At 36.3% G+C, this 24,383-nt stretch overlaps 1 protein-coding gene across 12 annotated transcripts in view; it reads left to right on the forward strand.

The window, feature by feature from the left end:
- Lrrc4c (leucine rich repeat containing 4C) overlaps window positions 1–24,383 on the forward strand; it is a 1,368,573-nt gene that overhangs the window by 1,294,232 nt on the left and 49,958 nt on the right. For 3 of the 12 annotated variants that reach the window (XM_087651926.1, XM_087651925.1, XM_087651922.1), the window contains one exon: window positions 7,806–7,856. The gene's annotated coding sequence lies outside the window, so the exon portion shown is untranslated. 12 annotated transcript variants of the gene reach the window in all.

Below are 24,383 nucleotides of genomic sequence, written 5' to 3' on the forward strand. Positions count from 1 at the left end.
TGGACTTAAGCTTTGTACAGGGTGATAAGAATGGATTGATTTGCATTCTTCTACATGCTGACCTCCAGTAGAACCAGCACCATTTGTTGAAAATGCTATCTTTTTTCCATTGGATGTTTTTAGTTCCTTTGTCGAATATCAAGTGACCATAGGTGTGTGGTTTCATTTCTGGGTCTTCAATTCTGTTCCACTTCTCTCTGCCTGTCTTTCTACCAATACCATACAGTTTTGATAACTATTGCTCTGTAATACTGTTTGAAGACAGGGATGGTGATTTCACCAGAAGTTCTTTTATTTTTGAGTATATTTTTCGCTATCTTGGGTTTTTTTGTTATTCCAAATGAATTTGCAAATTGCTCTTTCTATTTCTTTAAAGAATTGGGTAGGAATTTTGATGGGAATTGAATTGAAGCTGTAGTTTGCTTTTGGCAAAATGACCATCTTTCCTATTTTAATTCCCCCAATCCATGAGCATGGAAGATCTTTCCATCTTATGAGATCTTCCTTAATTTCTTTCTTCAGAGAGTTGAAATTCTTGTCATACAGATGTTTCACTTGCTTGGTTAAAGTCACACCAATATATTTTATATTATTTGGGACTATTGTGAAGGGTGTCATTTCCCTAATTTCTTTCTCATCCTGTTTATCCTTTGAGTAGAGGAAGGCTACTGATTTGTTTGAATTAATTTTATACCCCGACACTTTGCTGAAGTTGTTTTTCAGGTTAAGTAGTTCTCTGGTAGAACTTTTGGGGTCACTTAAGTATACTATCATATCATCTGCAAAAAGAGATAATTTGATTTCTTCCCTTCCAATTTGTATCCCTTTGACCTCCTTTTGTTGTCTGATTGCTCTGTCTAGGGTTTCATGTACTATATTGAATAAGTAGGGAGAGAGTGGGCAGCCCTGTGTAGCCCCTCATTTTAATTTCTCTCCATTTAGTTTGATGTTAGCTACTTGTTAGCTGTATATTGCTTTTACTATGGATAGATAAGGGCCTTGAATTCCTGATCTTTCCAGTACTTTTAATATGAAGGGGTGTTGAATTTTGTCAAATGCTTTTTCAGCATCTAATGAAATGATAATGTGGTTCTTATCTTTGAGTTTGTTTATATAGTGGACTACATGGATGGATTTCTGTATATTAAACCATCCCTGCATCCCTTGGATAAAGCCTACTTGATCATGATGGATGATTGTTTTGATGTGTTCTTAGATTCTGTTTGCAAGAATATTATTGGGTATTTTTGCATCAATATTCATAAGGGAAATTGGACTGAAGTTCTTTCTCTTTTTTGGGTCTATGTGTGGTTTTGGAATAAGAGTAATTGTGGCTTCATATAAAGTATTTGGTAGTGCTCCGTCTTCTTATGGGGTTACAAGTCCCTTCATGTCCTTCAATCCTCTCTCTAACTCCTCGAATGAGGACCCCTTTCTCAGTTAAATGGTTTAGCTGCTAGCACTCACCTCTGTATTTGTCACTCTGGCTGAGCCTCCCAGGAGCCATCTATATCAGGCTCCTGTCAGCATGCACTTCTTGGTATCAGCAGTATTGTCTGGGTTTGGTGGCTGTATGTATATGGGCTGGATCCCTAGGTGGGGCAGTCTCTGAATGACCATTCCTTCAGTCTCTGCTCCACACTTTGTCTCTATACTTCCTCCTATGAATATTTTTGTTCCCCCCCCCCATTTAAGAAGGACTGAAGCATCTGCAATTTGTCCTTCTTCAGCTTCATGTAGTCTGTGGATTATATCTTGGTTAATCTGAGCTTTTGAGCTAATATCCACTTATCAGTGATTGCATACAATGTGTGTTCTTTTGTGATTGGGTTACCTCATTCAGGATGATATTTTCTCCTTCCATCCATTTGCCTATGAATTTCATGAGGTTATTGTTTTGATAGCTTAGTAGTATTCCATTGTGTAGATGTACTACATTTGAAGAACATCTAGGTTCTTTCCAGCTTCTGGAATAAGCTGCTATGAACATCGAGCAGCATGTGTCCTTGTTATATGTTGGGGCATCTTTTGGGTATATGCCCAGGAGTGGTATAACTCAGTGCTCAGGTAGTATGTCCAATATTCGGAGAAACCTCCCGATTGATTTCCACTGTGGTTGTACCAGTCTGCAATCCCAACACAATGGAGGAGTGTTCCTCTTTCTCCACATTCTCGCCAGCATCTGTTGTCACCTGAGTTTTTGATCTTACCATTTCTGACGGGTATGAGGTGGAATCTCAGAGTTGTTTTGATTTACATTTCCCTGATGACTAAAGATTTTGAACATTTCTTTAGGTACTTCTCAACCATTCGATATTCCTCAGATGAGAATTCTTTGTTTAGCTCTGCACCTCAGTTTTTTTTTTTTTTTTTTTTGGTTCTTTTTTTCGGAGCTGGGGACCGAACCCAGGGCCTTACGCTTCCTAGGTAAGCGCTCTACCACTGAGCTAAATCCCCAGCCCTGCACCTCAGTTTTTAATTTGATTACACCTCAGTAGTTTATTTGATTCTCTGGAGTCTAACTTCTTGAGTTCTTTGTTTATACTGGGTATCAGCCCTCTATCAGATGTAGGATTGGTAAAGATCTTTTCCCAATCTGTTGGTTGCTGTTTGATAAGAAAAGTCCAAGGCTGAGTCTAACAAGTACAGCCCAGCATAGTGATTCTGTCTTTAGTGTCCATGGGTGAAATTTAATCACGATAAATTGATAGAGCTCTCTCCTCTTCTCTCCCTCCCTACCTCTTTCCCTCCTCCTTCTCTATTTCTCCACACACATGTACTTATAAACTTCCATCACACAAATCTATGTGCATGCCCATCCAACTCTTACTCAGTTGCTTAGTGTGAAAATTTCTTTTCCTTGCTATGTCACAGCAGAAACCACTTTTGTCTAAGAAGAGATGAGGACTTGGTTAAAGAGGCAAAGGAAAAAAAAAGCCAATCCTCATCTATGAAGATTCTAGGAATTGTATTCTCTGAGTCAAGCTTATCCACTTGTGAAAAACTGTTTCCAAACCTAGGATTTTGAGTTTTAGGACAAGAGATCTAAAAAAGACAAAATAACAAGATAAATTATATTAATTTAATGAATTAAGTAATGCTTTACAGAACATGGAAATTTTTGGAAATGAAGGCTTAAAGCCAAAATGAAAAATTTTGATGAATGTTTGGCTTTGATATTTAATTATATTTCTGTACTATGGCAAAAAGTTAAATCCTAATGGTAAAAATTGGGGCTGGGGACAAATTAATACCTGTTTGCTGGTGTTGTATTATCTTCTTGCAATTCTGTATTTTTTTCCTGAGTATATGGCAAGTTACCTGTCACAGGAGTTTGAGAAGATGAGAAAATAGTCTTTTGCATCTGTTCTTGGATTCTGTATTGGTTACCTTGCTCTGTGCTTAAACAATATTATACTACAGGTTTTGTTTGATGCAGTGATACTAGACTTGTTTGTAATCCTCAAAAGATTTGTACTGAGTTTATATTGAATTACCAATACTATTAGTTGCATGACCTTGATTCAGACTCTCCAAATTTATTTTCTATTTCCAAGATATTATTAGTTTACCTGGCCTTTAAGAGATTTAAGCCAATCTAAAAGGTTGAGTCTCATATTTTACAGTATCTTATACTTCCTATTGAAAAAATTCACAGAATGAAAATTAGTTGAGGAAAAGAGTAGATTAGAAAATCATCAGACATTCTAATTATTCTAAAGGGATCTCTCATAATTAACTTCTACAGGGTCAGTATCATTTGAAAACAAACACCACTCTTATCTTACTAGCTATAGTTTTCATTTCCTTGAATTTGTAAAACAATCAAATCTTTAAATTAAGGAAAAGGAGAAAGCCCTTTAAAACAAAATCCGTGGAAGCATTTCTCATCTCAAAACATGGTAATTACGTTTTTTAATCAGTGTGAAAAATCTTATTCTTAAGAATTGTCATCTGTACCCGAGGTAGTTGGAGCCAACTTTCCTCAACACTCACAGAATAGTGACTTGTCCTTACCTTATCTCTCTTCCTATGTTTCTGTACTCATAAGCTAGCCTTGTTTCTATCTGAAGATTTCAGTGTTTTTTTCCTGTAACATATTATCCTTGCATCTCATTCTCGGAAGACAAAAATGTTGTCTGCTCTATGGTTTTGTAATTCCTGCTCTATGACTCCCTTTGTATCTGAATCTGAGCCCTAATTCTGAAATCCCTATTAAGTCTAGTTTGACTCTTTTACCAAAGTACCAACCAGCATCCATTTAGAAACCTTGCTGAATAAGCAGATGGGAAGATTGTAAATACATGTAGAATTATTCCATGTCTCAGACCCAGAATGGCCTAGAGATATGCATGGGTGCCGATGCTAAATAAGGACTGGCATTAATCTTAGTCTAGAATTGGAATTTTAAACTAAATCTTATTTGAGCTTCAAAATTGACTACATTTAACTCTCTCAAAGGAATACATGAATAAATGTAAAATTTTATTACATGCTATAGTGCATCTTGATATGCAGATGTGGGGGTATTTTTGCATTGATAGGGTATTTGTGGAGACTATTTCTTAAGAATTCTTAATGAAATGAACAAAGTAATTGAATAGTTGAGGTAAGAGATGCAGTAATTCAAATATGAAGTGGAGTTGTGGCATATCTGGGCTGTAAGTAAATGAGAATAGATTCGTAAGATTCAATCACATTTGTACCTTCTGTACCCTTCTGTACCTTCTGTGTAAGACACATTTGTGCCATATGGATCAATGGGTCTCTAAGCATTTATTTCTCCATGTGTCCAATGTGATCCAGAATTTAGTGACAAATAAGGGCAAAAATTGGAAGCATACAACTTTCTCATTTCCTTCTTTCTTGTTCTAATTTATTCAAATAAGCAATGCTATACAAAGCCCTTAATCTAATCCTGACTACATGGTGGACTGTCTTTCTCTAACATAGAACATCTTATTTATCCTACTTTATTCACAGTGCTTTAAAATAATTGTATATTTCTTATTAAATATTATTTTCATAAAACAGTGATTATTCCTAACATATCATAATACAAAATAGCAACTCTATTTAACATAAAGGTGCTTATTCATATTGGCTTAGTGAACAGACGATTTAGTGACTTATAGATATAAAAGACTGACTAGAAAGATTTTAAGTGCTATGTTAGACATAAAAATATATATGTTATCAAAATTCAGTATTGTCCTCCAGGAATTTATGAGAGGACTATAGAAAATAATGTACTTTCTTGGTATAATGTAATGATTCCAGGAAGCCAAGGAATTGGTAAAGTTGGTAATGTTAAAAAGCAGAAATGAGTTCTAATTTATAGGCCATGATGTGTATAATACAAGACTTCAGCATATGCATGGAAAATGTGTGTGTGTGTGTGTGTGTGTGTGTGTGTGTGTGTGTGTGTGTGTGTGTTATATAGGTAAGAGAAGTGAATACCAGCAAGTAAGGAGGTCATGCTCAAGGAATGAAGTCCTTGGCAGAGCTGTATAACACAGTAGGTTTCCTTTTCTGTTCTTCTATTGTTGTTGTTGTTGGTGGTGTTGTTGTTCTTCCTCTTATCATTATATTTTATTATTATTATTATTATTATTATTATTATTATTATTATTATTTACCATAAATGGTGCTAGCTGGTATTCCCTCTCAGTCTACTACTTTGTGATAGTTATAGGGCACACACATACTTTAGAATTGTTTATTACCTAGATTTTTCTGGGGAAGTTTAATATTTTATGTCCTGTAATTGAGTCTTATTCTGTCAGAAATTTTTTCAGCTTCCACTCAACTCCATATTTTTGATAATCATTCCTTTCTGAGTTTTTCTACCAAAGCCTTAACTTGGTCACATGTTTCATCCTTATACACAAAATGATCTAAGTGCCAGAAAGCTAGTCTACTTTTCACTTGATGTTAAACACAAATTGCTTTATCTCACAAATGCTTCATGTTTCCACATTCTAGGCCAGTTGTTCCTCTCTGTTACATGATAAACAGTTATAATCACCTCTCTCTCTCTCTCTCTCTCTCTCTCTCTCTCTCTCTCTCTCTCTGTGTGTGTGTGTGTGTGTTTGTGAGAGAGAGAGAGAGACAGAGAGACAGAGAGACAGAGAGACAGAGAAACAGAGTGACAGACACATACACACACACACACACAGAGAGAGAGAGAGAGAGAGAGAGAGAGAGAGAGAGAGAGAGAGAGAGAGAGATTCATTTGCTGGATATCAAAGCAATCTTTTGAAGGTATTTCACATGGAATATAACATAGCCATACATAGCTATGGCTTTCATCTTTCAATTTAGAATATTATACCATCCCATAAAATTCATTTAAATATGAATGGATTGATAGATTTCTATAACTCAATGGAATTTTAGTATGAAAGTAATTAATAACTTTGGTGATTAGGAGAAGAGTGGCAAATAGGTTTCATCCTGAATGTCAATTCTTTTTGATAAAATGCCATGATCTGAGTTACTCTAAGGGAGCTTTCCACTGTACCTGGCACACCAGGAAAGAATGTCACACTCAATTAGTGTTGGCTTTGATGTGACAGGAATAGGAATTTGGGGGGTACTGCAAATGTTTTCATATAGCTGATTAAGAGGAGGAAGCACTGAGGGATGGAGAATTGCTATGACCCATGTGTTTAGAGTGTAAGTAAATGTGCATTTGAAAGAGGCACATGATTTCAAAAGAAGAGTGTAGGTTTAGCTGTTGGAGGGAACTAGTAAGGTAGGTTGTTGGAGAAGTTATGTGAACCAGAGCCTCTTTCCTCTCAGTGTTCTTTCTGAGAGCTCATCTGGAACTCCTCATAGTAACTGAGGTTCAAATCTGAGTTTTCAGCATTTTAGCACCATGTTTTCACGAAGCTCTTTCCTCATCTTTCCTCATCGACACAATTAAACCCTGGGTTGGTTGCTGTGGTGTGTAGGAGGTGCTCACAATGCTGGGGGCTCATGTATCACATTCAGCAGTAGTAGCTGCTGCTGTGTTTTATTCTATCAGCAAACAAAATGAGTGAATTCTGACAAAATGAAAGCTCTTTTGAATCCGTAAACACTGCAAGCCTCCTTTGATGCAAGCCTACCCCTTGTGAAGACTGGTGAGCAACGGGGCAGGGAAGCAGGTTGGATGTAGCTTTTGAAAATGCTTTGGGGAAAACAGGAGGGAAGTATTGTGCAGTTGCAGTTCTCTTATAGTCAGTCTCCCTCCTCTTACTGTGTCATACCTGTGTTCTCCAGTTAAAATCAGAGGTACTTAATTCTTTGCTTATTCAAGGAATTCTTACATTGAAAACTATCTTTCCCAGGCAAAATCTTTTCATGTTGAATGACTTCATTAGAATTCATCTCTCCCTACCCTCACACTTCAGGAATTGTTGCCTATTAAAATTCTTGTTCAAACATATCTAATCGACAAGGTGACTTTTCAGGTTCATGTTCTAATTGACAAAACCAATAATTAAAGGCATCTGTGTCAAATCAAAACATATCTAGAATTCATTAGTGCAGCTGTGTGCCTGGGAAGCCATGTGGCATATTGGATTGGTGATGGTGTAAGGGTGTGATTTGTCCTTTGGTCTATGGACCTCAATACCTGGAAGACTTTCAGCGGCTTATCGAGGAACATCTAACTCTAAAAATCAATGCAGGCCTTTTTTTCTATGTCACACCTGAAACTAGCACTCCCATATCTGATGACTTTAGCTTTCATTTGTCTTGTCTCTAAAGTCCCAGTTTGTCAGGTTTTTATTATTGCCTCTTCTCTGCCTTCCTCGCAGGATTTTGTGCCTCAGAGAATCCCTGGCTGTTTTTGCTTATAAAGAAGACAGGTGAGCCTTTGGCTTGACTTCATTGTTTATGAAAGTGAAGGCTCCATTTATAATAGCCTGCTCTTTAGAAATGTCACAGTTATACATTGTTTTCTTTGCAAAGTCCATACTGGGGTAATTGTCTGAAGCTCTCATGTAGAACAATAGCCAGCTATCACAGATGACAATGTTAACATGTTAGCATTTTAAAGTGTATTTCTTAGTTCTGTAAGTTAACCTATGATTGCTCAGTTTTGCCACCATATTTTGTTTTCTTTTCCTTTTTGCACATGCTCCACATCCTGCCACATTTAAAAAGTGGAAACTCTTAAACTGTTTAACCATCACAGAGAAGTCTTGAGTAAAGCTAAAACTTGAACAACGTATTCCTGTCTTTTGTTTTGATCAAGGTTTGTTCATGTTGCAATTTGGCCTTTGAGGTAGCTTCTTCTGTAGCTGATATTCGAATCTGCCTCAATGTAAAGTAGCTACTGTGTGACTTGTGAAGGTCAGTGCCAATTATGTTTCTCTGTTCTTTCACTGGTTTCCATAGACTGGTTTGAAAGGATACTATGCTATCTATTTCTTACAATTGTCAGAACTGAAACACACCAGGATAAGTAACATGTCAAACTGAATAGGAGTTTGAAAGCAATTCTCTCTAACTGTAAAAGCCATGCCAATGTATTTTTTTTGTGCCTGGGAATCTATGTGAGACAAAAACCAAAATGATACAATGCTATACATTAGTAGGCTAGTTATCAGGATTTTAAAATCTGTTGAATTATAAGAAAAAGATGCATGAAGAAAGAATCTAATAAAAGGTCTTCCTAGGCCCCCACAAGTTAAAAGGAAGTAAAAACCGGGCACTTCTTTTAATCTTTAGGAGATCACAACTGAAATGAAAAAAATAGGGTCATGAAGTCAAGTTACATTTTCAGGTGTGTGACCCAATTTTAGACCTGAAGCAGGTTCATAAAAGGCCTGGCCCAGATCCAAAAGGAAAGAGCAGACAGCCTGCCTTCGTTGACACTCAGTCACATCTGCCCATTGCACAATAAATTTGCCTTGATGCAAAAGCATTTATGAAATTAAATGAAAGCCTTCATGACTGATGCACTGAAATTATTGCTGAAATTAGTTCCCTGGGGAATATATCAATCAACTGAATATCAAAGACTTACACAAGTACACACACAGACAGCGTCCATGCCAACCATGTTTGCATCCTTTCTATTTCTTGTAATCAAGATCCATTTTGAAGCTTCTTTAACAGGAATCAGGACAACAGTTTGTACATGGCACTGGAGGTAGACGTATTTTCCTCCCCTTCGATGGTGATTTGAAACTAATAGCTCTCTGGCTTTTGGAACATGAGAAACCAATTTTTGCCTTATTTAGCACCAGATTTGTACAGAGCTAAAGATTCTTTCTTGATGTTGTTTTCATTTGCATCCTTTGAAAGCATAAAACATAATCCAGATATATGTATGAATAAATAGAAACATTCCAGGTTGTAAAATGATGCAGACTTTGTATACTAAGATACATGTACAACAAAGTAAAAACACAGCACAGCAGCAACAAAAAGTTTACTATTACTCTTTATACTGTTACTAATATGAATTCTCTGGATACATAATCCCAATTTTTAAAGAAAAATTTTACTACTTCAGGCAAAATATATGTTTTTATTCAAATGTATAAAAGAAGTTCACTGCCATATGGAAAAACTGTTAAATAAATCTCTTGTAAGCATAAATTTAGAAATATTGCTTAGGATCTTAGGAAACTCCATATCTCAATCTGTTCTTGCTAACTAAGGTCTTTTGGTATAGAAAATAATTTGAGTTCTTTTGGTAAAATGATTCAACTGGTAAGTCATGCATCTTCACTATTTGACATCCATCAAATAGGCTCCTTAGAGCTTTATACTGTATCTTTTTCTGTATTTGTTCAGTATTATTCACTTCAAGATGTTACTGAATCACTTATTTGAGGTTGGAGAACAGATATCCCTTCCATGTAAGTACTCAAAGAAAAGTTCCAAGTGCCACAGCTTCCTGATCCTACCCTTCCTTTCTGGGCTTGCTATCAATTTCTTTTGCATTCCTATCTTTCTCTTCCATTCCCTGTGCCTTTTCCAGTTATTGATTTTCAGAGTGAGAGCTTGAGTGCTGTATCTGTTTTAAAAAAATCCCTTATTTATGACAGTCATTTGGTCTCCTCACTTCAGATAGTAATGGCAGAACTGATGTCCAAGTAGAAAGTGTTGACATGCTAGTGGACAAAGCAAGCATGGATGTTATCAAAACATCTATCTTACCAAAGTCTCTGCTTTCTTTCCTTGTGTGTATCCAATACACAGCTGCATGGTTAATCTCTAGTCCTCTGAGGTATGAACATCTTTTGGCATTCAGAACAGAGCAGCCCATTTGCAAAAGAAAACTCAGGCAGGACTGTGGACAAGAAACAATGGAGAGGGGACATAGCATTTCCTTTATAGTTATAACGAAAGAGTTGAAACTGCCCATAGGACACTATCAATCCACACATTTAAAGTGAGAGCAGACTCAGTAGAAATGCATGAGTTAAAATTTGCATATGAGGGCTCAAAAAATATCCTCCTGAAAGGCATTTCATCTTAAAGTATTGTCATCTTCAGATGAGAGTACCTCTGCTGATCTGAAACATTGCTAAGAGTTCGGATACAATTTTGCATTTGGCACAAAGCCAATCAGGAAAACCAAGAGAGAAGTCAGGGTCCAGGCTCCTTTAGGCTTCCCTCAGCATTGCTGGGTAGCCGTATTTCATTTTGCTTTATTTTTTCCCCAGACAAAATGATATGATCTGTTTTGAGCCTCAAGCTTTCACTGCTTACTTTTGTTAGTTATCCCGCTTGGCAGAGGCCTGTTATAGTCTGACTGAAATGTGTCAGGGGCAGCAATTGCTGCAACCACCCCCTCATACATCCCAACCCTCTGGCACAGTCTTGCCACTCTCAAGCTATTGAGGCCGTCCTATAAAAAATGCTTCCTGACAGTGGGCCCCAAATACACAAAAAGATCAAGTGGAGAGGTGGAGAGTGATAGAATTTGCTTAGAGGAGGGGAGTTAAATCTATCCATCAGGAACTTCTCTTTATTGAGCCTCTGTCTGCAGAAATGAAAAAGACATGGAATTTCAGACAACCAACCTTCTACTGGCAGCAGTGTGCATCAGTGCTGTTGACGATCTATTGCACACATGCATAAAGCTTGAGGGCCATTTTACTGCTCGCAGAGCGAAGATGTAGTTCATGCCTTTGGATGAATAGAACATAAAGGTGAAGTAATTCAGACTTGGGCATCATAAAATCCATGCAACCATGCAAAAGTATATTTCCAGTTCCAAACATTTCCAGGTAAAAAGGAGGCTATAAGACACAACTTTGTGATATATATATATATATATATATATATATATATATATATATATATATATATATCCCCAACTCAAGAAGACTTGGTTCAGGAATATGGGAAGGGAAATGAATATCTTTTTTAAGATTTATTTATTTATTTATTTATTTATTTATTTATTTGGTTTCCTTTTTTTCCCCCCGGAGCTGGGGACCAAACCCAGGGTCTTGTGCTTGCTAGGCAAGCACTCTACCACTGAGCTAAATCCCCAACCCCACGTATTATGTATTTTTGTACATTGCTGATGTCTTCAGACACACGAGAAGAGTGTATCAGATCTCCTTACAGATGGTTGTGAGCCACTATGTAGTTTCTGGGAATTGAACTCAGGTCCTCTGGAAGAACAGCCAGTGTTCTTAACCACTTTGATGGGCTGTGAGTCTCCTTATTAGTTATTTTTCCCATCAAAATTTCCCTGATGAATGATAAGAGCTAACCCAATCGATGGGTATAAAAAATAAGCACATAAATTATCCACCTTGTAAAATAGTGATCACAAGAATTATGCATAAATTATAAATATACAGAGAAGGACACCAATTTGTGGTTCTGAAAGAGAGGGTGGACAAGCTTCTATTATAACAGAAAAGGACTATGACTTAATTAATGTAAGGTACTCTTCAGGTGTGGAGGCTGGGAAGTAAATTGCAAAGAAGTGAGAATGAAAACTTGGTACAAATTGGTTTTATCAACCTGGCTCAAGAGTTCAGGGAATCTGATCACAGACATTTTCTTCTTAACAAATTTAAACACAGTGAAATTTGGGTGGGGGAAACATTTTTCTGGTAGAATACAGTCTCTGGCAGTACACAAGGAGCATTACATTGAAACTCAACTGAGTCATTTCTTCCAAGAAGATAGGTTCTAGAGGTGAGCTATCTGTTCTGTCTTAAGGCCCTAGGGAGTACTCTATACTAGTCTTGGTCATACAGATAGCATAGAGGTCATTTAGGCCTTCAGCCACCTCTGGAAATAGTTGAGCAAGCTTGGGAGAGCCTGTGGTTATACAGATAATATAAGGTCATTTAGACTATGAATTATCTCCGATCCTGATTGTGGGAGCTTGAGAAGCTTCTGGATACAAGGGTAATTTAGATTACTAGCCACCTCCTGTCCTGGTTGTAGTAGCTTGATATGGCCTAGCCCAAGAGATAACTATTAATTACTTCGAATTCCCAGTGTTCTTGTTGTAAGAACATGTTTAGGCTTTATTTGTTTGTTCATTTGTTTTACATATTTTCCTTTGGAAAGAGTATCTTGCATAATTAACATTACTGGTTTCTCTGGAGATCTGTTGGTGAAAAAACATTCCAGTTGTACTCCTAACAATAATGATCTCTCGTAAGAAGTTGGGTATAGTAGAGAGTTTGGGACTTTGTTGAGAGTTTGTGTGCTTCTAATTCGTCTCTGTCTATATTTATCTAGGGACCAGACTACTTAGTTTGGTACTCATTACCTTGGTAAAGTAGTTACATATGCAAGTTTTACCTCTCCATGTCCTTGCATGTGTGAGAAGCAGGAACAGTGGAGTCTGTAAGCTCTATAATGACAATGATGTCAGTAGGAAATAAAGCCTAGCTTTGTGATTGACATTTTGTAGGAAAACCACACATATCACTTTTTTTCTTACACTTCTCAAACTTGTGAGTTTTTTAAATAACAGTCTAATTACATTTCTAAGTAGATTATAATGAGATAAACTGAGATGCTAGAGTTGATCAGTTCTCTTTTGTGGGAGGGGGAAGGACTATAAAGTTATTTTTGAGCACGTAAAGTCATAATCAAGTGACATCTGTCTTGGATTTGAATTATACTTTGGTGGTGGGACAGTGTGACCTGCATTCCTGTCTTTGTGTTTGGGTGGATAATATGACTAGGTGATTCTGCTATCTTTGGGAAGAGAACATGTTCAGGAAAACACATATTAGCAAATCCCTAACATCCTTCTTTGACTTACTGACCACTTCGCTCCTCCCAACAAGTTCTACACTATTATCTCTTGTTGATTTCATCAACAGTTAACCAAGGTGCAAACTGATAACAAATTCTTGCCAATTGTTTCCTGGTAAGATTTTACACCTGTCATGAAACTTGTCTCAGTTTGTTTTTGCACACTATATTTAAATGTTATACTGTGAAAAATCTCTCCTGGGATTTGTCATAAAAAGACTAGTAGACCGGAACCCAGTCTTGCATGCAGGTTGCCTTAACAGGTTGTTTGTGGAGATAATTGACTCATTCTTGTCCTAAAAGTGACTTTCCCTTCTTTCTAACTGGGGAGTCTTGGCTGTGACTTCTTATTTTCTTCTGTTCCTGACCTCTAAGCATAATCGCTTGCAATTCTCATCTTTCTACTCTTCTTAAGACATAGATGAACTAGGTCTAAGTTGTACAGGTTGTTCTGAAACTATGCAACACTCAACCTGTTTAAAAGACTACATTACATTTCCTTAACCCCATCATCAAGTACATCTGGGAGGCCAATAGTACTCCTAATATTCACTCATAAATATGTGCTTCAGTGACTCTTCGAGGTCTCTACAGACAGCTTTTCTGCTATTTTATCATCTATTATTCTCATTATCTGTGCATATCTTTCTAGTTTGAATACAGATATTAATCACAAACTCCTCTTAATTCTGTTTTCTTCCTTCCTCCCTCCTCAAATACACAGTTTACTTCCTCAAATTTTATTGCCCCTTTGTATAAGACTAGGCACAGTTAAATCTAAATATTTATTGTTTCTCTTCCTAAACATTTATGTATTTCACTAACTGAACTTCAGCATCCTTCTTTATCCCAAGATCCAATTTGAATCTTCTTCACTCACATGTCAGAATTCCCTCCTGTGTGCATATCAGTCATCTTCCACTGCCCTGCCAGGATATTGTTGAATGGGATGGTTATCATGAACCTGGGCTATGACACACTGTCAAACAAATAGCAAAACAGAAACAAATAAGCACTCTAGACAGGAACGTTATCGTCTGGTTGTTTCACCTCATTTCCATAACTGTTTATGGCTTGCTTTATGTAAGTGATTTTATTTCTATGTTCATTCTAGGGCTATATGATATTCTGTGAATATGATGTAATACCAAAGTCAATTTTCATAATGTTCTAAAACATGTTACTCTTGCCAGGATTTTGCCTTTGTTAGTATAACCAGTTCTGACTACATTTAGCATGGTGTTAGTGTTCAAGTATAAGTGAAGACAAGAGATAGAAGGACAGAAGGTGAGTGCCTGGGTAGCAAGTCAAAGTTAGGGTGGTCTTTGCCAAGATTCACAGTTCCAAATGGAAACCCAAACACAGCACTTTGGTCTTAATTATTTTTTTTCTCTAATCAACTCAACCTTTCAGTAAAAAAAAAAATAGAAACAAAATCTCCACCAAATTTTGGATAGGTTTTATATTAAGATCATTCTCCAGGCTCGATGCTATTAAATGTGCTATTTAATCCATGTTCCAAGCCATAAACTACAGTAGAGAACTGAAGGTCTAGAAAAACATACATGCATGGTGGTAGGCATACAGAAATTGAAGCCACTCTCCTATCCCCCTTGGGGACATGTAGTGTAAAGTGACAAATTATTATAAAAAAGTCATGTGTAGTAGCAAAATCAGCTGTTAGGGGGTATATTGGGGGACATAAAGAAAGAAGAATAAATAAAGCAAACTTTTAAATTTATTTCCAGACAGTACTCCATGGTAATTTGATACTGATAATTAGAAAAATAAAGTTCTTGTGGAAAAACGTCTAATTTATCTTGTGATAGCCAAAAGCAAATCAGATAACTATTACAATTGAACAAAATGGTGTTAAAAGATAAATTTTAAGACCTGTGATTAAATTCATTCTACCCTAACCCTAATGTGAACACCTTGCGTTTACTGGTAGCTAATTTAGAAACTACATTTGAAAAAAATCTTTTAATTGTACCTTAATTATAAAGCTAACATTTTTGTTACAAGATAGTAATTAAGAGCACAGGTATTGAATTCTGGCCCCCTGAGGATTCACATCTGCTGCTCCATCACCTTGCTTATCAATCTTCCTTACCTCTCCATGCCCTAGATATTTTCTTTTCTTTTGTGAAGTAGGAGTAATAATAGCATCTTTATCTAACTCTGTTGCAAAAATTAAAAGAGCTGATGTTTGTAGAAGAGTAGTTGGTAAATATATGATACATGTTAGAAATACAATTTCAGAAAATTCTAAATATAAAGGCTCATGACAGTTAACAAAGCCCCACTGTGTGAACAAAGAAACCACCAGTCAACTGAGGTCTAAGTACACTTAGCTATGTGGGACCATTTAAGTCTGCCTCTTATGAATTTGCATGCATTGCTGTGTATCCCTGTGTATACTGGATCACACCACATCAAATCTATGCCATCATGTCAATATCGATTTACATCCTTATTTTAACTTTGAGATTGGATGTTTAACAAGCAATTTTGTTTCTCTTGCTTTTATAATACATAAAATTATCAAATAAGAATGCTATTTTGCCCCCTTTTTTTCTGTCCTGTGTTGAGGACAAGGATGATATGTGCGATGTGCATCTGGTAGTCTGGATCGGGATGGAAGTGCAGTGGTATCAAGAGAAAGATCCAATTTTGGACAATAAACATAGCACTATTTATCTCACACTTGGTGTGCTAGAGTAAGATGAAGACTAGTATGCACTACACCCAACAGATAACTTAAGGGATTGTAAATAGTATCCTAAATAGCAAAATATTTAATTGATACCTTAAGTACTATAGATTAAATATTCCTGAATTAATAGCAGAAATAAATTTAAATATGTAGCATTATCTCATATACCTGAACTGATATATACCTTTCTTTGAGAAATCTTGGAATTAAATATATTCTCAACTACAAATCCTCCCCTTGTGTATATCTCAATCTCTCTAATTATTTATTCCCCATGACTTTAGGTTCTGAATAGAGACAGTGGTGGCCACAGGAGTTTCTCACCAAGAACAGGAAGAATCATTTTGGTAGTGAATTATGATTAAGACACCAGACCAATGTATAGCCCCAACAGTCAAAGCTTTACTTCTTTTGTGTTTCTCCTTCCTATAACAGTAACCCTAGTTTTCTGATTTTCTCCCTGTTTAAGCTCTCTCTTGATGATTCAGAAAGAGTGACTTAGAAGTGGATTTGCTAACATTTCAATTCCCCATATTACCTTGCTTGTGGGCAATAGTACTAAGCTGAACTAGCCTTGCTCTCAGACACTGTACAGCAATACAACTAGTCCTTTTATACCTACCTTTATAAGTCACCTAAGCTTGCTATGAACATGAAAAATGTTAATCACAGAGCATTCTAACAGCACTGAAGAGGGATACTAATGGCCTTATTATCCCATAATTCCATCTGGTTTCATAAGCCTAAAGTATAGAGACAAAGCCAAGGCTATGTGAAAGAAGTATTTTCTGTGTGTCTTATCTTCTAAGGACTCATGAGTATCAAATTTAGTACCAAGAGACATGATGACAAAGGAGGAATATTTCACTATAACTTTTTACCCTCCTCCTCTTTTTGCCCTCTTTCTGCCTTCTTTTTCTCAATACATATATGCAGTATTGTGTATGATAGTTTCAAATAAAGGAAATGGGAAAGAAGTGGAATGGGAAAGAAGAGAAGTGAAAGGAGAAGAAATGAAAAGAAGGGAAGGGAGATGACAGGAGGGAGAGAGATACTGAGAGAGAGAAGAAATAAATGGGGGATGATAGAGGGAGAAATGAGGAAGGAAGTAGCATGAAAAACCATCCCACAAAGAAAACAGAAAGAATAATCTAACAGTGAAACTCTCAGTTTGCATCTCAAGACATGATGTTATGCCTGATCATTAAAAAGAATTGTAGTATCATTCACAAACCTACTATCATTTGTATTGGTACTGTCACTACTACTGTAACAATTGGTAAACTATGCTTTGTTTGTAAGATAAACAGAGATTTTCTTTGCTGGATAATAGTAAGTCATTGATGGATGGGATGCAGTTGAGGTTATAAATACTATAATAACTGATCAAAATGAAATTGCCTTTAGTACTTCTCTCCAGCTCCTTCTCTACCTTCCTCCTATTTTCTCTCTACATCCTTTCTTTTCTTCATTCTTTCTTTTCTTCTTTTCCTTTCACTCCTTGCACTGCTGCTATTTCCCTGTCTCAGCTGCACCCTGTTTTGCCCTTGGGCTGTGGATATCTACTCACATATGCATTGCTTTATTGATGATAGCATTCTAGATGATAGAGATATCAATAAGACATGATGAAGAGGCCATTGTGGAGTGTATCTTGTAGAGAAGCATGATTCTGAAAAATTCAAAATGGAAAATGACAAATATCGTTTGGGAATTTTGGATATATGGTTGTTTCCATTAATAAAGGAAAGATTTTTGTTTCCTTTTTGTAACAAAGAAATCTAAGATAAATGATAAAATACATATTTTTATATATAGGATAGGCTGAAATTATTGAAGAACTTGTGTTATTTGTTCATTGTGATTCATTCTCTGTTATTATGTGAACTTGCCTGAAAGTGTGTCCTCATTCATAGCATTAAATTTACTACGAGGGATCTCCTTCTTATCTCTATCAATCCTCTTCCTTTTCCTTCTCTTCACTCGTCTTTTTCTTCCTGACTCTCTCTATCCTTCTGCCACATCACACTTCTCTAATGTGTCACTGCTTATTTTCTTTTCTCCCTTTGTCTTCTTTCTTTTTCATTCTATTCTCCTTTATACCCAACAGTGTCCTCAATATACCAAACATAGCTCATTTGTTCCTTAGAACAATGCAATGATGTAAAAACGTTTATTATTCTGATTCTCTTTTCAACATGAGGGTTGAAGAAGACTTAGTACCTTGTCCATGGCTTCATGAGAATAAGTAAGTAGCAGATCTCAAATCTTCAATCATTAGAAGTAGCCATATCCTTACTTACAAAGTCCTACCTTCTATCTCCTTCAGCATTCTCTGTGAGCTTCCAGTGCTCCTTGTTGCTGGAGTCATAGACAGAACACTGCTTGTCTGACCCTGTTTCTAAAGGTCCAAATGTAAAATCAATGAAGACTTTATGATAAATGCAATGAAAATGGCAGATGTCATTTCTACTTAAAGTGTAAAAGGGGATGTGTTCACATGCTACAGAAAAACACAGATACAAGCACAGACTTCCAAACTACTCTACAGTTATAAAATTCAGTTAAGAAGAATCCATTGTCTGCTCCTCAGAGGTATAGTGATGAACCCTCAGGGAGAGATGATGTTGGGAACTGTGAAGAGGAAACCTACAGAGATGAGATAGAATCAAAGGCCTTCTGGAAGCCAACAGGAAATCATCCCAGGAATGTGTTCTATCTTGTCATTTGTCATCTGTCAAATCCATTGAACTGGTTTCACTCTCTCTTTTTCTCTTTCTCTCTGTCTCTCTGTCTCTCTGTCCTTCTGTCTCTGTCTCTCTCTGTTTCTCTCTGTCTCTCTCTCATGCACACTCATATGTACATGCACACACACACACACACACACACACACACACACACACACATACACTATACTTATGCCTATGTTTCCAGAATCCCTCCCACTCAAATTATGCCCATCTTACTATAGCCCAGTAGATATCAAGAGGAAAAAGATGTCATAGACGGATGTTTTCAAACTCTGGGTGCATGCTTCTAAACTACATGTGGAAATTACTTTGGCCATCCTCACTGTCCTATTTTCAAATTAAATAAAAACACATCTCTTTCCATTTTCCATATGTACAGATGTGAATATATATTTTATAATATATGACTTGTAATGGCAAAGAAAAAAACTCTTCTGAAATTGTGTCTTAGTAGAAATCAAGCCAGCTTTTAACTGCTGAGTTTTAGAAATCATAGGCTTTTTACTTTAATCTAATCAACTCTTTAATAGTTTAATTTTTTCCAGATTTTAGGTAATTGACAGTGGATTGGTGCAATTATCTATTTAATTAGTTACAGTTCATTTCCAGGTGTCATTCCCGAAGAAAATGTGTCACATTACTGAGTTGAGTGTGATCCACTCCTCCTCTGCACCATGTGTCTCTCTGCCCGTGTACCAGTCCATCTACTTATATTCAATCTATCTGTATATGCAAGATCAAAAGAAGAAGCAGACAGAAACACAGAGTCTTAACTCTGTTGCTATCCCAGATATGACTAAAAATACCAACACAGTCTTCTCGATTCAGTGCTGATCTCTAATTATAACATCTTCAAATTATGAGTTTTTATGTTCTTGCTTCACTTGGGAACGACTTTGTCTTAGAGTTCTGTCTCTGCACAAGGTACAGCATATTTTCTTTATGATCATTTAACTGACATTACCAGGTTACCTGCTGGATGCTTAGGTCCTGATCTGTGTGCCTGTGGCCCTATCGTTGAGAAGTCATGAATCTCTTGGGAAAAGAAAGCAAATGGGCCAGTACTTAAAATGCACTGGGATGGGCTATACACAAAGCAAGCCAGCCAACATTGTTGGATCAGTTTTTTCCAAGTCATCTACTGCACTTGGTATTTTAAAAGAATATTTTTAATTTAACAGTTGCTAAACCCTAGGATGTCAATATTATTTTTATTGCTCTATAGACAGATGAACATTGAACTAATGACATTGTTTCAGGAAACCCAATCCCATGGTACTTTTAAAACTAGTATCTTTCAAAAAATGTTTGATAAATGGATAAAATTTCAAGAATAGGCAAACACAGCGAGTTAAGTGATTAGTAACCTGGATCTAGAGAAACAAGATTTGTCATCACCTCTAGATATGGAAAGGAAGGATTTCATGAGACAATGGAAGAAACTCTGCAAAGATCGCATTAAAAGAACTGGAGGTTGTTTGATGATCTCAGAGAGCCTTGTAGAATGGGAGAGACGGGGAATATGCAACTCCAAGTTCCTGGTACTGTTCTGACTTCCTGTCCAAGTCAATTTTATATTAAAGGGGAAATAAGTCACTTGATTGTGTGATCTAAACCATTGTCCTACAAGAGAGGAGAGAAAGAGGACAAGATGGTGTAGGAACATAAAGCAAGTGGGCTATTTGGATATTTTCAGATGCTCATACTGCAGCTTTTATTAATCCTATAAAGATTCTGTCGCTTTCCTCCCATGTCATCAACTCCAGCAACGAAAGGGTATTCTTGGCTTCTAACACCTTATACTTTCCCACATTAGCTGACATGGATACCATGGATATCTACTCTTTTTAATTAATATCTCTTTTAAAATGTTACCATATGAAGTAATTGCCTTTGTTACAGCATTTTCATGCATATGTATCACTATTCTTTCTTCTGATTCATTCATGCACACACCCACAAGCTGCTCTGAAATAGGGACCAATCCCCTTCTTGCAGGAAATACTTCCCAAATGTTTCTCATGACATACTCTGTGGCTCTCTTATGGAAAATCTCTTGCTCTCCTCTTATTGTCTTATTTGTATGTAAATGATCCCCTGACCTCTCCTCTCATATATATATATATATATATATATATATATATATATATATATATATATTAAAATCAAGGCTCTGGAGAAACAAATAAGCATACAATATTTATCTTTGTGGTTTGCTTTATTTAGTACAATAATCTTTGTTGCATTCATTTTCCTAAAAATAAAATAGCAAGACATTTGTTTTATACTTGAAAAATTTTCCATTGTACATATGGGTCATACTTTATTCATATATACATATGTACATATATATGTATATGTATATACTCTTTTATGCTACATACATTATATTATCATATATAAATATTCTGTGCTATCAAGTACTTGCCATTTAGTATGTTAGATACAAGGGAAAATGTTTGCATGTCTTGCCTCAATTAGCAGGTCTATCTCACAGCAATTTTATATCTAAACAAATACCTACAAGTTTTCAGTTGTACCTAGCACTTTGAATTTGGTTAGAATTTTTCTCCCTTTTAAGTTCTAATATCTTACCTTTTTAAAATGAAAACTTAATGCTGACAGTCTGAATGGTTTTATTTCATGGATTATTAAATTATATCAGTATGTTCATAGGGTAAGCTTTAAGGCTATAGGATACTGATTAAATTTGATCCTCTATTAAACTCTAGCCAACAATATAAACATTAACTTCTATATTTTCCCTTGAGTAATTTTTCAGGAGTAATTTAATGACTGTTTTCTTAAGTGTTCTAAATTTCTAGACAGCTGAGATGAAGATTCTAGGGCCGTTTATCTGTAAGACATCTTTGGAGCCCATGAGGTGGCCTCAGAATTCATGTTCTGGACAATATGAGCATTGATTAACAATCTCACTGTCTATAAAATGCTTTGTCCCAAGCAGAAAAGCAAAGTCTGTTAACATATGAACTGCACTGAGAAGTCTTCCAGAAACAGTCTATTTTGAAAGGCACAAGTCACCCCAACCTCACTGCAAAGCTTGTAAACAGAGTATCCTCTTTAGGTTATATTTATTGTACATTGAGAAAAGACTCTCACTGTATTGTTTTCCAGGAGAAATTTCCAGAGTCATAAAGAGAACACTGTATTTGGTAGACAATTGTTCGCTTTTCTCATACTTACATTCCCAGTTGTTTATAACATCAACACAAGACTTCTGTAATTGTGCACACCTGTTTACACTTGGAAACCTTCATATATGCCTTTGTTGGCCCGAGAGATATTTGTAGCATGTGTTTCCTGCTTTCCCTTTTTCTCCCTTTCTCTTTTCATTTCCACTCTGGTTATTTCTGTTTTTCTTCTTTTTTTTACCTCTTAATCTAGCTTCATGATGAGACGCTAGTTCACTGCAATGAGGAGCTTACTTTCCCTGAAGATGTAATTTAGAGGGCTTGATTTAAAATAGGCACTGCAGATGTTTTCACCAAGTGAGTCCTTTAAAACATCTCCTTGGTTGAGCAAGGTCCTCTGCCTTTGTGTTTTCCACAGTGGCATAGTTAACATCCAAATTAATGTGCAGCGATGACTGCCCTGCAACAAAGCGGGGACTGTGGAATGACTCATTGCATAAAATGCTTTTACATTCCTCTAGCAATCCGTATGTGTGTTCTGGGTTCCAAAAAGATATACACAGATATTCATAGGCTAAAGCTCACTCACACAAACAGCCTCTTATGCAGCATTCTTGCAATATTATTATGCACAACCCAAATGGGGACTCTCTTTTTAACAATTCTACAAATTCAAGCTGTATTTGTACTCTATGCACTGTATTTTTTAAAACCATTAACATTGTTTCCTTCATGTAAAAGAAATTAAATGTGCCTCATAGACTAAAATTTTAACACTAGTTTGTGTCTGCAAAAGAAAAGGACAATTACAAAGTGTCCAAATTAATACTGTGGCAATCCAGCAGCAACCAATGTTATTTCTGCATTGACTGCAAAGAATATATCCTTTGTTCATCATGTGTAATTGGTAATTGTTAGGAAATGGTGTGATATGTGAAGTTTATAAGTGATGCCACATTTCTTATTTATTTTTCCTGGAAGTGGATTATGAGAGGTTATAGATTAGAATCTATAATAAATAACATTTTAGTTCTTTAAAGAAAGAAGCATTAAAATGATCTTAATCAGCAAACATATGCCTTGCTACTACCAAATATAAAAATATCCCATTCAGCAGGCCTTTTCGAGCAATTCATTATAGCATAAATGTGCACATATACTGGTGAACTTTTTATATGTATGAGGTTTTTATACCTTTTGAAATACACATATATGTGAAAGTTGATAATACTTAAATTAATTTCTTTCAGTTTATTTCAATACTTTCAGAATTATTTTGTCCTTGCCTTCCAAATGTTTTCTATAATCTGTGGGTGTGTGTGCGTGGAAGGGGTGGGAACAACGTCCCGAGTGAATGTGTGTTGTTGACATAAACAATTCTATCTTACAGACCCCACTGCTTCAGATCCCCGGAAATGGAAAACTCTGGATAAGGCTCAGAAATGTCAAAGCCTTACCCTGGTCCAATCATGGTTCTTGACTGAAACCATCAACCACAGCTTCCTTCAGTGCCATGATTGCAAACTAACAATGCTCCCCTACAGACCCAATGATCAGGATTATCTAGCTTGTCTCCTTCATCACCTGCATACAATAAGCCTGTCTTCTCATGCATCTATATATACTAATGTGCGAGCTTTCTGTGCTGCTGTCAGCAGTATAGTGCACTTGCCACAGAATCCGAGCCTTTCTGGGCATGTGTCTGTGCTTTCTTTATTCCCTGTCACCCCAGGAAGGTCAATTCCAAAGACATTCAGGTTTCAGCACTGAAGTTGGAACACAAGGCCTCCCTTTTACTTAGCAGCTTCTCTACTACTGAACTGTATCATTAGCAACTGATTTAAGCTCCTGCATGTCCTTCTGGGCCAGGAGTTTCCCTTCATTGCATAGTATTTCTATCCAAGAGAAATGGTTGTTAATACTATAACTGTCATGTCAGTAAGTTCACAACATCTATGAGGAGTCTCAGAAGCAAGAGTCCAGTGAGGAGTTAAATTGTTCTTTAAAGGACAGTGTAAGTGCTATATATTCTTAAAGCCTCATGTGCATGGCTGGATATGTGTATACAAATGTGTTCATGAATGCATATGAGTCCATACAAATCCATATTCATGCATCTTTATATGTACTATAAATTAAAATGCTCCATTATAAAGTTATTGTATAAAAGTCAAGGTTAAAAATGCTCATGCAGTAATTGAAAGGGAAAAATAGAAGTTAAGACCAAGAGAGGGTGATTCCAGTACATGCCCTTACAAGAGGTAATCTGAAGGTGGTAGATTTTAATTAAAATAAAACCACTGTGTCACAGTAGCACTGATTTGATTTTGCCTACCTGCCCTTCTCAGAAATTATAGATTTGAAAGATGTAATTAACAGAATATTAAAGATTCTCCTTCATTCTTAGTTACATAATGGGTTCACTGCTCCTTCCCTTACCCAGAGCTGACTTCCTGCTGGTATAGATCCTTTTAAGTTGTGTTTTCACACCACATGAGTCAATGACACTAATTAGTGAGG

Source organism: Rattus norvegicus, chromosome 3 (genome assembly GCF_021556685.1).
Source record: "Rattus norvegicus strain SHRSP/BbbUtx chromosome 3, alternate assembly SHRSP_T2T, whole genome shotgun sequence".
Taxonomy (NCBI): Eukaryota; Metazoa; Chordata; class Mammalia; order Rodentia; family Muridae; genus Rattus; species Rattus norvegicus.